Below are 13,017 nucleotides of genomic sequence, written 5' to 3' on the forward strand. Positions count from 1 at the left end.
ATGTGCCTATGGTCCCAGCTACTTGGGAGGATGAGGCAGGAGGATCACATGAGCCTGAGAAGTTGAGGCTGCAGTGAGCTGTGATCACGCCACTGCACTCCAGCCTAGTGACATAGTGTGACCCTCTCTCACTTTTTAGAGAAAAAAGTAAGAAAGAAAGAAATTGTATGCTGGGCCCAGGAATGTCAGGAAGTCCCATCACCTGCTACATGGAATTATGACATGTAATCTCTGTATTAATGCAGAAGGGGGCATTTACTAATTATGCTCTTTTCCATTGGTCCTATGATAGCTGCTCTAAGTAATATGTCTTGTTTTCGATTTCAGCATGTTTTGTTTTGTTTTTGTTTTTGTTTTTGAGATGGAGTCTTGCTGTGTCATTCAGGCTGGAATGAAGTGGCATGATCTCAGCTCACTGCAACCTCCACCTCCCAGATTCAAGCAATTCTTGTGCCTCAGCTTACCGAGTAGCTGGAATTATAGACACACACTACCACGCCCAACTAGCTTTTGTATTTTTAGTAAAGACGGAGTTCCACCATGTTGGCCAGGCTGGTCTCAAACTCCTGACCTTAGGTGATTTGCCTGCCTTGGCCTCCCAAAGTGCTGGGATTATAGGCATGAGCCACCATGCCCGGCCCAGTGTATATGTTTATCATTCAATATTTGTTGAGTAGTAAAAACAGGAATCAAATAATGATAATCCTAATGATAGCATTATTAAAAATAAAAACTAACACTTAATAAGGGCTTGCTATGTGCCATATATTTCTTGAACAACTTTGCATTTATTAGTTCATTTAATATTCCTAACAATTCTCCCCATTTTACAGATGAGGAAACCAAGGCTCAAAGAGGTGAAGGATTTTAGAATCCACATTTCCAGATCTCAAATTCCAAACTTGGACATGGTTACTTTGAGGGTCAAAGGAGAGGATGTATATAAAAATACATACATGTATTTTGTATACAAATATATATATATAATACATTCAAAAAGATTATTTTAAAAAATGGATTCCAGTTATGGAGCTCTTATTCTATGTCAATCATCATGATAAGGGCTTCTCATGCCTTTTTTTTGTTTAATTGTCACAACCCTATGAACAGATGCAGAAACAGAGGCTCAGAGAAGTTAATGACTTGGCCAAGAAGACACAGCCAGTATTATAAAATAAGTTGCCTTGACTCTTAGTAAACTACACTGCCACCCTCTATAAATATAGGTTGTCATCATCATCATCATCATCAACATCATCATCATCGTCACAGAGAATAACAGGCAGTCACTCCCAGGGAAATGCAAATCAGAACCACAATGAACTACCACTGCACACCCACTAGCATGGCTATAATTAAAAAGACAGACAATAACAAGAGTTGGTGAGGATGTGGAGAAACCGGACCCCTCATACTCTGCTGGTGGGAATGTAAAAGGGTGCAGCTGCTGTGAAATTCAGCTCCACAGTTCCTCCAAGGGTGAAACATAGTTAACATATGACCCAGCAATTCCCCTCTTAGGTACATATTCAAGAGAAATGAGAATATATATCCACATAAAACCTTGTACGCAATGTTTATGGAAGCATTATTCATGATAGCCAAAAAAGAGAGACAACCAAAATGTCCATCAGTGGATGAATGGATACATAAAAGTGTTCCATCCATGCAATGGAATATTACTCAGCCATAAAAAGGAATGAAGTATCAGCCAGGTATGGTGGCTCACGCCTGTAATCCTAATACTTCAGGAGGCTGAGGTGGGAGGATTGCATGAGTCCTGGAGTTTGAGACCAACCTGGGCAACATAGTGAGACCCCAAATCTAAAAAAAAAAAAAAGTAATGAAGTATCAACATGTTACAACAGCTACAACATGGATGAGCACCGAAAACATGCTAAGTGAAAAAAAGCCAGCCACAAAGGACCACATATTGTGTGAGTCCATTTACATGAAATGTCCAGAATAGGTAAATCCATAGAGGCAGAAAGCAGATTCATGGGTGGGAAGGAGGGGGAATGGTGTTGGAAATGATGGCAAAGGAGTGTGGGTTTTTTTTTTTTTTTTTTTGAGTTGATGAAAATATTCTCAAATTGATTGTGGGGATGCTTGCACAACTCTGTGAATAATCTGAAAACCATTAAATTGTACCCTTAAATGGTGAATTGCGTGGTGTACTGTTTCTTTTAGAAAAAACAAAAACCGGCCAGGCATGGTGGCTCACGCCTGTAATGCCAGCACTTTGGAAGGCTGAGGCAGGTGGATCACATGAGGTCAGGAGTTCTAGACCAGCCTGGCCAACATGGCGAAACCCCGTTTCTACTAAAAATACAAAAATTAGCTGGGCTTGGTGGCAGGCACCTGTAATCCCAGCTACTTGGTGGCGGGGGAGGATAGCGTGTGGGCAGGCGGAGGCAGGCGAATCTCCTGAACCCAGGAGGCGGAGGTTGCAGTGAGCCAAGATCACACTGTCACACTCCAGCCTGGGGTACAAGAGCGAGACTTCATCTCAAAAAAAAAAGAAAAAGAAAAAAGAAAAGAAAAAGAAAAAAACAAAAGGCAGGTGTTGGTGACCTGAAGTTAAAATACATTTATAAACCTGGTCCTATTCTTCCCAAGCGCGGTGACTCAAATGCCAGCCTGATCACCAGGAGTGCCCTGAGATCCTTGCCTCCTCCCTGGGAATCCAGGATGTTGCCCTGCGCTTTCCCACCTTCCCCAGGCACACCCTGCCCTGCTCTCCCTGGCGGGCCTGGAGTAGATCAGAAATGAATCCCGCTCGCCTTCCATGGCTTCTCTCTGCTGCAGCCTGGCACCGTTTCCTCTTGCCTGATGCTGCTTCCTCCCTCCCGCCCGGTTTGCTGTGAAAGCACGTCCAAATTTGAAAACCATGTGAGATTCAGAATGTGCACCTGAAGCTGCCCCCTGGGGCTTTCTGTGCTGTCAACCACTGCAGAGATCTGGGGTCCTCCCTGCATCCCACTTACCTAACATAGGAAAAGACGATCACGTGGAAGAACTTAATGCTGCCATAATTGATGCTTTGGATCCGGGTGACTTTGTTTGTCTCATACAGGAAAACATCACTGCAGCTGCACCAGGCTGGCACGGTTACAGCCTCCCTCCCTGCGCGGGGCTGGACCAGGGCTCAACTCTCCCAGATGGGGCCACAGCAAGCCCCCTCCCAGTAACTGCAAAATGAAACATACTGATTTTTAGCGGGAGCCTTTAACTTTGAGCTCTTCCAATGACTGTGGAGTGGGGGCGGGCCCTGGCAGTTGCCCCAGATGTGACTGCGATAAACAAGAAGGGCCAAGTCCTAAGGGCCTGGTTGGCAGATGACCTCGCCCCAGCTGGCCTCCCCCAGATGCCTACACAAAGATGGTATTCAGAGGATGGGCATTTTTAGAATTCTCCTTTTTCCCCCTTTTCCTTTCGCTTTTTTGGACTCATTTCTGTTGGGAAAAGGGGGCAGCCCTGCAAATGTCACAAGACCCAGAGCTTCGATTGTACCTCAGAAAAGGGCTGAGATCTTTCCATTGCCTCAAGCCCCACTCAGAGATTGATTCATTCATTTCTACAACCCTTTATTCAGCCCCTGATGTATAGGAGCTCTGGGTAAATAAAGGTCTCCCCTTCTTCTTCTACCAGCCCTTATAATATTCTGGTCTGCAGCTACCAGCCCTTATGATATTCTGGTCTGCAGTTGGTGGGGAAAGTCAGATTTGCAGGAGTGGGGATGCTAGGGGTGGAGGGGTTTTATTTATCTGCAGGATCTTTCTCGCTTGACCCTCTGAGTTACTCTCCACCCTGCTCTGTGCCCCGGAAGTTCAACCCATGACCTAGATCAATCAGCCCAAGATCACCAGGGACCAAGTGGCAGCCCAACAAAGCTAGGTTTATTGATCTATTCCGTGAGGGACGCCACCCACCAGATGAGCCTCAGGACATCACCAAACAGTGGAAGACAGCGATTTATTACAGGATTCCGAGGAAAGTGGAGTTTAGATAAAATCTAAATGAAGTCATGTTTTGATAGACTCAAAGCAAAGCAGGCTTGTGCAAAGCAGGCTTGTACAAAGCAGTCAACCTCAAATCTGGATTGCAAAGGGGACCCAGGGCCCTGTTTTCTTGGAAGCAACAAAGCTAAGATAAATGTCAAATGTGTCCAGAAACTCTTTATCTGAATCTCTGCTCCTAAGTTGTAAATTGAGGCTGCTTCTCTGTGTCAAGATAACTTAGATCCTCCAGGCAAAATTGGAATATTTCAATCTTAGTCACATAATTTCAAACAGCAAACTTTCTGATGGTCTGTGTTAAAGGACAATGTTTCAGCAGTCACTCAAAGATGGGGATGGGGTAATATTGTAACTTTACAGCTACAAAGAAATATTGTTTCCTGTTATCTTTGCAGCCGACTTGATCCATTTCTGTTACTCCAGTCTGCTAAGTGGCCAGGTAGATTTTTACTTTTCCAGTCTGAGCTAATTTGTACATTCCCACCCACACTAACTGTATCAGGGTCCCCCCCCCAACCCCCCACCCCCGACCCCTGGCTTCCAGTTCAGGAGACTGGAGAGCAGTGAGGATGGACGTGACTCCAGGCCCTACCCTTCTCAGTTGCATATAGGCGGGGCTTCTGGGCACTACTCCCTCCTTTAGTCCTGGGAGTGGTAAGGGTTCCCCACTCTTGCCAGCCCCAGGCAGCTCACTATCCCTTATTGCTTTTTCTTTTCTTTTCTTTTCTTTTTTTTGAGACGGAGTCTCGCTCTGTCGCCCAGGCTGGAGTGCAGTGGCACAATCTCGGCTCACTGCAAGCTCCGTCTCCCGGTTCATGCCGTTCTCCCGCCTCAGTCTCCCAAGTAGCTGGGACTACAGGCGTCCACTACCACGCCCAGCTAATTTTGTTTTTATATTTTCAGTAGAGACGGGGTTTCTCCGTGTTAGCCAGGATGGTCTTGATCTCCTGACCTTGTGATCCGTCCGCCTCAGCCTCCCAAACTGCTGGGATTACAGGCGTGAGCCACCGCGCCCCCCACCACCACCTTATTGCTTTTTCTTAACTCTGCCCACACCTTTGTAAATGGTCCCATCATTAGTTACCCCACTTGAGTATACCATTGCTTTCCCACCAGGAATCTGAGTGATACAGTCATCTTCATCTGTAAAAAGAGAAGATTCACAGGTAGAGCCTGATGCTTAGAACATCGGCCTGGCGGTGCAGGGTGGCTCACACCTGTAATCCCAGCACATTGGGAGGCCAAGATGAGCAGATCACTTGAGGTCAGGAGTTCCAGACCAGCCTGGCCAACATGGCGAAACCCCATCTCTACTGAAAATACAAAAATTAGCCAGAGATGGTGTCAGGCACCTGTAATCCCAGCTACTCGGGAGGCTGAGGGAAGAGAGTTGCTTGAACCCAGGAGGCAGAGGTTGCAGTGAGCCGACATCACGCCACTGCACTCCAGCCAGGGCAACAGCAAAACTCCCTCTAAAAAAAAAAAAAAAAAAGAACATTGGCTGTAGGGAACTAATGGCCTGACTTCCAATCCTGGTTTCACATCTTACCTGCTCTGTGACCTTGGACAGCTCTGTTCATTTTATTCATTCACTTATTCATTCATTCATTCCCAAGAGCACCAGGAATAGTGGATATAGCAGCGGACAGGCAGACAAGTCAAATGTCCATCCACTGACAAATGAATCCACAAAAGGGTGTCTGTCCATAAAAGGGAATATTATTCATCCTTAAAAAGGAATGAAGCACTGACCCATGCTTCAACATGGATGAGGCTTTAAAACATTACACTAAGTGAAATAAGCCAAATGCAAAAGGACACTTTTTTTTTTTTTTTTTTTTTTTTTTTTTTTGAGATGGAGTCTCACTCTGTCGCCAGGCTGGAGTGTAGTGGCGCAATCTCAGCTCACTGCAACCTCCGCCTCTCGGGTTCAAGTGATTCTCCTCCCTCAGCCTCCTGAGTAGCTAGGACTACAGGCGTGCATCTCCACACCCAGCTAATTTCTGTATTTTTAGTAGAAACGGGGCTTCACCATGTTGGCCAGGATGGTCTCAATCTCTTGACCTCGTGATCTGCCCTCCTCAGCCTCCCAAAGTACTGGAATTACAGGCGTGAGCCACCATGCCTGACCAGGATACTTCTTTTATGACTCTATTTATAGGAAATGTCCAGAATAGGCAAATCACTTCAATGTTGCTCTTGCTACCACTCTAAGACATCTATTTTCTTGTCTTTCTTTTGCTTGTTTCTTTGTGACGGAGTCTCATTCTGTCGCCCAGGCTGGAGTGCAGTGGCATGATCTCAGCTTACTGCCATCTCTGCCTCCTGGGTTCAAGAGATTCTCCTACCCCAGCCTCCCAAGCAGCTGAGATTACAGGCACACACCAGCATGCCCGGATAATTTTGGTGTTTTTAGTAGAGACAAGGTTTCACCATGTTGGCCAGGCTGGTCTCAAACTCCTGGCCTCAAACGATCCGCCCACCTCGGCCTACCAAAGTGCTGGGATTACAGGTGTGAGCCACTGCGCCTGGCCTATTTGTCTTTCTGCTGAGCTCTTGCACTGATCCCTCACGCTCTCCCCTCTCTACTCCTTCAGCCCTTGTCCTCTATTTCACCATTGCCACCTCCACCACTCCATGGATTCTGTTCTCAATGAGGTTACCAAAGACTTCTCAGTAGCCAAACTTTGTTGATATATTTTAGTTCTTATTTTACTTTATCTCTTGGATGCATTCAACACCACTGACCACTTTCTGCTTCTTGGAGCAGTTTTTTCCCTTGGTTTCCATGACTCTCCTGGGTCCCATGTTCTCCTGGTTTCTCATTTGTACCTCTATGACTCTTTATCTTATCTTTCTTTTTAAAAAATAATTTAATTTGTTTATTTTAGAGACTGGGTCTTGCTCTGTCACCCAGGCTGGAGCGCAGTGGCATGATCATAGTTCACTGCTGCCTCAAACTTCTGGGCTCCAGCGATCCTCCTGCCACAGCCTCCTGAATAGCTGGGACCACAGGCACATGCCACCAAGCCTGGCCATTTTTTTTTAATTTTGTAGAGATAGGGTATTGCTATGTTACCCAGGCTGGTCTCAAACTCCTGGCCTCAAGTGATCCTCCTGCCTCAGCCTCCCAAAGTACTGGGATTACAGGCATGAGCCACTGCGTCCGACCTTTGTCTTAACTTTCTCTGGCTCTCTTCTCCCTGTAAATTTCAGTTCCAACAAATTGTCTCTCAGCACTTTTTATGTTCCTATCTGGATAGGACAGGTTATGCTCAAATAAGAAAGCACTCTCAGAGTCTCATGGCTTATAACAGTGATGATTTAATTCTCACCCACACTACATGTCCATCATTGATCTCCCAGAAGGCTCTACTCTCTGTAGTCACTCAGAGATCAAGGCTAACGGAACAGCCACTGTCTTGAACTCTTTAATGAGAACTATGGAGAGTCTCACAGTAGCAATTAAATGTTCCGACCACGTGATGGAAAGAATATAAAGTTACCAAAAAAAAAAAAAAAAAAAAAAAAAAGCTCTGACCTAGAAATGCACTCACTTCTACTCATTACTCATTGGTCAAAACTAATCACTTAGTCCTACCCAACCACTAGGGAACCAGGAAATGCAGTTCCTGCATATGTCCACCATGTATCCAGAAACTGCAGAAGCAGAAATATTTGGTGAACAGCGCTAATGACTATTGCATCTTCTCCCTGGGAAACTTCATCCACACACATTGTTTTAAGAATAATCAAATGCTAAATGCGAAGCAGGTGGGAGGAGGGGGTATATATGTATATTATATGTTTAATTATGCATGGAATATAATTGGAAACAGGATCTACTATATAATTTGCAAGGCCCAGTGCAAAATGAAAATGTGAAGTCCGTTATTTAAAAGTTAAACATTTCAAAATGGTGACAGCAAAGCGTTAAACAAATTCAGATTCCTTCTAAGTGTGGGTCCCTATATGACTGCACAGGTCCCATGCCCATGAAGCTAGCACATCTGGAAGGCTATACAAGGTGGTCTCTGGGAAGCAAGCTGGGGCTGGGGGAATTAGTCGGTGTTTGACGATTTATTTATCACCCTGCTTGTATCTGAATTTTTTCTACCATATGCGTTCATTACTTTTTTTTTTTTTGAGACAGTTTCACTCTTGTTGCCCAGGCTGGAGTGCCATGGCGCGATCTAGGCTCACCACAACCTCTGCCTCCCGGGTTCAAGCGATTCTCCTGCCTCAGCCTCCCGAGTAGTTGGGATTACAGGCATGCGCCACCACGCCCGGCTAATTTTTTGTATTTTTAGTAGAGACAGGGTTTCTCCATGTTGGTCAGGCTGGTCTCGAACTCCCGACCTCAGGTAAGCCACTGCGCCCGGCCTGCGTTCATTACTTTTTAAATCACTGAACGCTAAATCTGTATCTCCAGACCATATCTGAATTCTGTGCATAGTCTATGACTCTATGAACCTATATAACCCACAGACACTTCAAGTCACATCTTCAAAATGAAACGCTTTCCCACAAAACAGTGCAAGTAAGGACTAATGAGAGGAGAGAGTGGAGACAGGCATGGACTATTTCTTCTATAGTCTTGGCTAGGAGGAAAAAGAGAGGTAAGAGGCCGGGTGCTGTGGCTCATGCCTGTAATCCCAGCACTTTGGGAGGCCGAGGCGAGTGGATCACCTGAGATCAGGAGTTCAAGACCAGCCTGGCCAACATGGCAAAACCTGTCTCTACTAAAAATACAAAAATTAGCCGGGTGTGATGGCGCCCGCCTGTAACCCCAGCTACTCGGAAGGGTGAGATAGAAGAATCACTTGAACCTAGGAGGTGAAAGTTGCACTGAGCCGAGATCGCGCCACTGCACTCCAGCCTGGGTGACAGAGCGAGACTCCGTCTAAAAAAAGAAAGAAAGAGAGGTAAGAATGGTCTTTAATGGAGTCATGGGAAAATGTGTGTGTGTTGCAAGGATGTAGAGAAGATGGAACCATTTGAGCCATTCAAAGATTTTGATAGACTAAGTGGGATGTTGAGAATGGTGGTCTCTGTTTCTTTGTGAAGTAGGAAGCCACGTGTGAAGAAATGGGGATTGGGGATTGAATGGTGGATTTCTTAGTCATGTGTGTGTATGTGTTTACAATTTACAGAAAATCAGGTGACATTCTTCAGCAGAAAAGGGAGGTTTTTCTGAGGAAACACTTATCTCACAGAGCTCAAGTGCAGGAAATGTGGCCCAACCTCATGAGAACCTATTAATAGAATCAGAAACTAAACTGTCCTGAGCTGAAGTTGCTCTTTCAGTTTGAAACTGCGTGGGCCCGCCTCTGTTTGTCTCTCTGTGCGCCCATTGTGAGTCTCTGTAAACAATGGATTCCTCTGTTTCTCCCAGGGCACGTGGTCCAACACTGCCTTCAAGGTTAGGTGTCCACAGTTCGAGTGCAAGCCCAGATCCACTATCCCGTTCCGGAATTCAAGGGGAATGATTGGCCTAGTTATTTATCCCTAGTCCAATCAGCTATGGCTGTGGGCGGGGCCACAAACAAACATGGCGTCAAGCGCTGACGTTCATGAAGGGAGAAGAGAGGGAGAAAGGAGGAAGAAGAAAAGGAAGAAGCGAGAGAGAGAGAGAGAGAGAAGAGAGAGAGCTCTCAGAGAATAGAGGCGAGGGGACTGCTGATTAAATACCCCAATTCCCTCAGGTGGGACAGCACTGAGGCAGGTCTAGGCAGTCTCCAGGGGGCCCTAGTGGGACAGAGCCCGGATGCCCACAGCGGTGACCTGCCCTTCCTTTTTTAATTCCACCCCCCTCCGCTCCCACCCCCGAGATGGAGTCTCGCTCTGTTGCCCCGGTTGCAGTGCAGCAGCGCCATCTCGGCTCACTGCAACCTTCCCCTCTCGGGTTCAAACGATTCTTCTGCCTCAGCCTCCCGGAGTAGGTGGGGATTACAGGCGCCCTCCACCACGCCCGGCTAATTTTTGTATTTTTAGTAGAGACAAGGTTTCACTATGTTGGCCAGGCTGGTCACGAACTCCTGACCTCAAGTGATCCAACCACCTCAGCCTCCCAAAGTGCTGGAATTACAGGCGTGAGCCACCATGCCTGGTCGTGACCTGCTCTTTAGTGCTTCCTGTGTCGATTGCCTTCCCTTCCCTGCCTCCCTTCCCCATGCCTCTTCCTGGGTCACCTCCCAACAAACTACATTCACCTGAACCTCGTCCAGCCGTTATGTGCTGGTGTTAAGGAGTCTGTCTGGAATTTTCCCTGAGAGCAATAAGTGGGTTTATAAACAAGGGTGTGGCATGATCTCATTTGCAACTCAGAGCACTCTGGCTGCACCCTGGAAAATGGGCAGAAAGGGCAAGAGTGGAGACAGGGTCCTGCCCAGGGAAAGGGTACAGTGACATGGAGGGGGACTGAAGACAGCTCCTTAAAGGACACCAACATCAAGGAGACTAAGCTGAGGCACTAGGGAGGAGAGGAAGACCAGGAGACAGTGAGTATCCAGAGGCCACGGGATGAACACTTCACAAGTAAGCCGGTGGCCAAGGAGATATTAAGAGCGATGGTAAAGCTGTGAAATTAAAGCCGCTCTAGTAAGGGACCTGACAGATAAATTACTAAAACAGAATGGAGTCAAGTATTAAACACGAAGATAGGTGGAACCCGGGTGTGGTGGCTCACACCTGTAATCCCAGCACTTTGGGCAGCCAAAGCAGCAGGATTGCTTGAGCCCAGGAGTTCAAGATCATCCTGGGCAACAGAGGGAGACCCTGTCTCTACAAGATATAAAAATAAATCAGCCAGTGGTGGTGCACGCCTGTGGTCTCAACCACTCGGGAGGCTGAGGTGGGAGGATCGCTTGAGCCCGGAAGGTCAAGGCTGCAGTGAGCCATGTTCATGCCACTGCACTCCAGCCTGGGCAACAGAGTGAGACTCTGTATGCAAAAAAAAAAAAAAAAAAAAAAAAGTAGGAACTTAGTGTGTGATAAAAACATTTAAATCAAGGGAGAAATAAATTCCTCCAGATAGGATCTTTAAACAATTGGCTACTCATTTAGGGGAGGTCCGAGGGAGAGGAAAATGTACTCAAACTTTACAGATTTGAAAAGATGTATAACTTTTCAAAATATAAAGTGATAGAACTGTCATAGGTAAACTGAGTCCTTTCCTTATTTTATATCACTTGCAAAGAAAGAACACCCAAATTGGAAAAAAAAAAAAAAAGGCCAGCTGGATTTATTCTCTGGCCAGAGAAGGAGAAGGAGTGACCTCTCACTCCAGAAACACCTCCTCCTCCCCAAGCTGTGGAAAGCTGGAGAATTTTAAAGAGTTACATATGGGGTGGAAAGGTTTGTAAGTCTGTGCAGGGAGGAACTTTAGATGCGCAGGCACAAACCATAAACATGTCTCTTCATACGATGCATGGTCAGAAAATAGTAATTTTCTTCTATGGGTGGGGATTTTAGTATTATAATAATAAGTTAATGATCTAAAGATAACAAGGAGTCCCTGATTCTGGTTTGCTCTGGTTTCCAGCAGGCCTTACCTTCCTCTGATAATTGGCGAAACATTTTGAAGCTCCCAGGGCATCTGGAGTCCTTGTAAACTAGCATACCTAGAGGTAAAGAGACTGAAAGAAACTGTTTAAGAAATGACATAGAGCTTTTGCAGTTATCGACCACTTAAGAAAATAATGAATATTCAGCTGTTTTGCTCTCTCAGCTATTTCTCCAGGACTGCCCCAACAAGAGTCTCCAAAAGTGAGCAAAATCAGCTACACAAAATGGGACATGCAAGTTACCATTCTATTTGTATTGCACACATTTTGCATTAAAGATAGAAAATGCAGACAAAGATAACTGGACACCCTTTGAAATTACTCAACTGATGATGACACCTCACTCTCCTCTACCTGGCTGGTGTTCCATACTTCTTCCCACAGACTCTGTGAACATGTCCGTACCAGTGGGGCTTTACAGCCACGATACAAGGCTTTTCTTCTTTTTTTCTTTTTTTTCTTGAGATGGAGTCTCGCTCTGTCGCCCAGGCTGGAGTGCAGTGGCCCAGTCTCGGCTCACTACAAGCTCTGCCTCCCAGGTTCACGCCATTCTCCTGCCTCAGCCTCCTAAGTAGCTGGGACTACAGGCGCCCGCCACCATGTCTGGCTAATTTTTTTGTATTTTTAGTAGAGACGGGGTTTCACCGTGTTAGCTAGGATGGTCTCGATCTCCTGACCTCGTGATCCGCCCAAAGTGCTGGGATTACAGGCGTGAGCCACCGTGCCTGGCCAAGGCTTTTCTTCTCTGTCGGGTGTGCAATGTTCCAGCCATGGTTCACTGTGGTTTCTTTCTTGATAACTGCCATGACTAAAACAACATGTCAAAGCAATGTTATTTTCCTCTATATTTCTCCAGGGCTATTTCTCAGTGAATGTGCCTTTTTAACTCTCTCTTGCTTCCTTCTCATCACCTAATTCAGAATGCTTTTTCTTTTCAGACCGAGTTTCGTTCTTGTTGCCCATGGGAGTGGAGTGCAATGTCTCAGCTCACTGCAACCCCTGCCTCCTGGGTTCAAGTGATTCTCCTGCCTCAGCCTCTCAAGTAGCTGGGATTATAGGAATGCGCCACCACGCCTGGCTAATTTTGTATTTTTAGTAGAGACGAGGTTTCTCCCTGTTGGTCAGGCTGGTCTCGAACTCCCGACCTCAGGTGATCCGCCTGCCTCGGCCTCCCAAAATGCTGGGATTATAGTCATGAGCCACTGTGCCTGGCCCAGAATTCTTAAAATAAGTTGATCAAGAGTCTATTGCCTAGTGATGTCAGAGGGTTAGCAGAAACCCCCGTGCCTTGGTATCTAAAAATGTTTTTCTTTTAGTTATGCTAAACTGGTGCTGCCTAATAGGGTGGCTACTCACCCCATGTGGCTACTTCAATTTAAATTAATTAAAATGAAATAAAATTTAAAATTCACTTCTTCAGTTGTACAAGCCGT

Source organism: Pan troglodytes, chromosome 10, assembly GCF_028858775.2.
Source record: "Pan troglodytes isolate AG18354 chromosome 10, NHGRI_mPanTro3-v2.0_pri, whole genome shotgun sequence".
NCBI classification, from domain to species: domain Eukaryota; kingdom Metazoa; phylum Chordata; class Mammalia; order Primates; family Hominidae; genus Pan; species Pan troglodytes.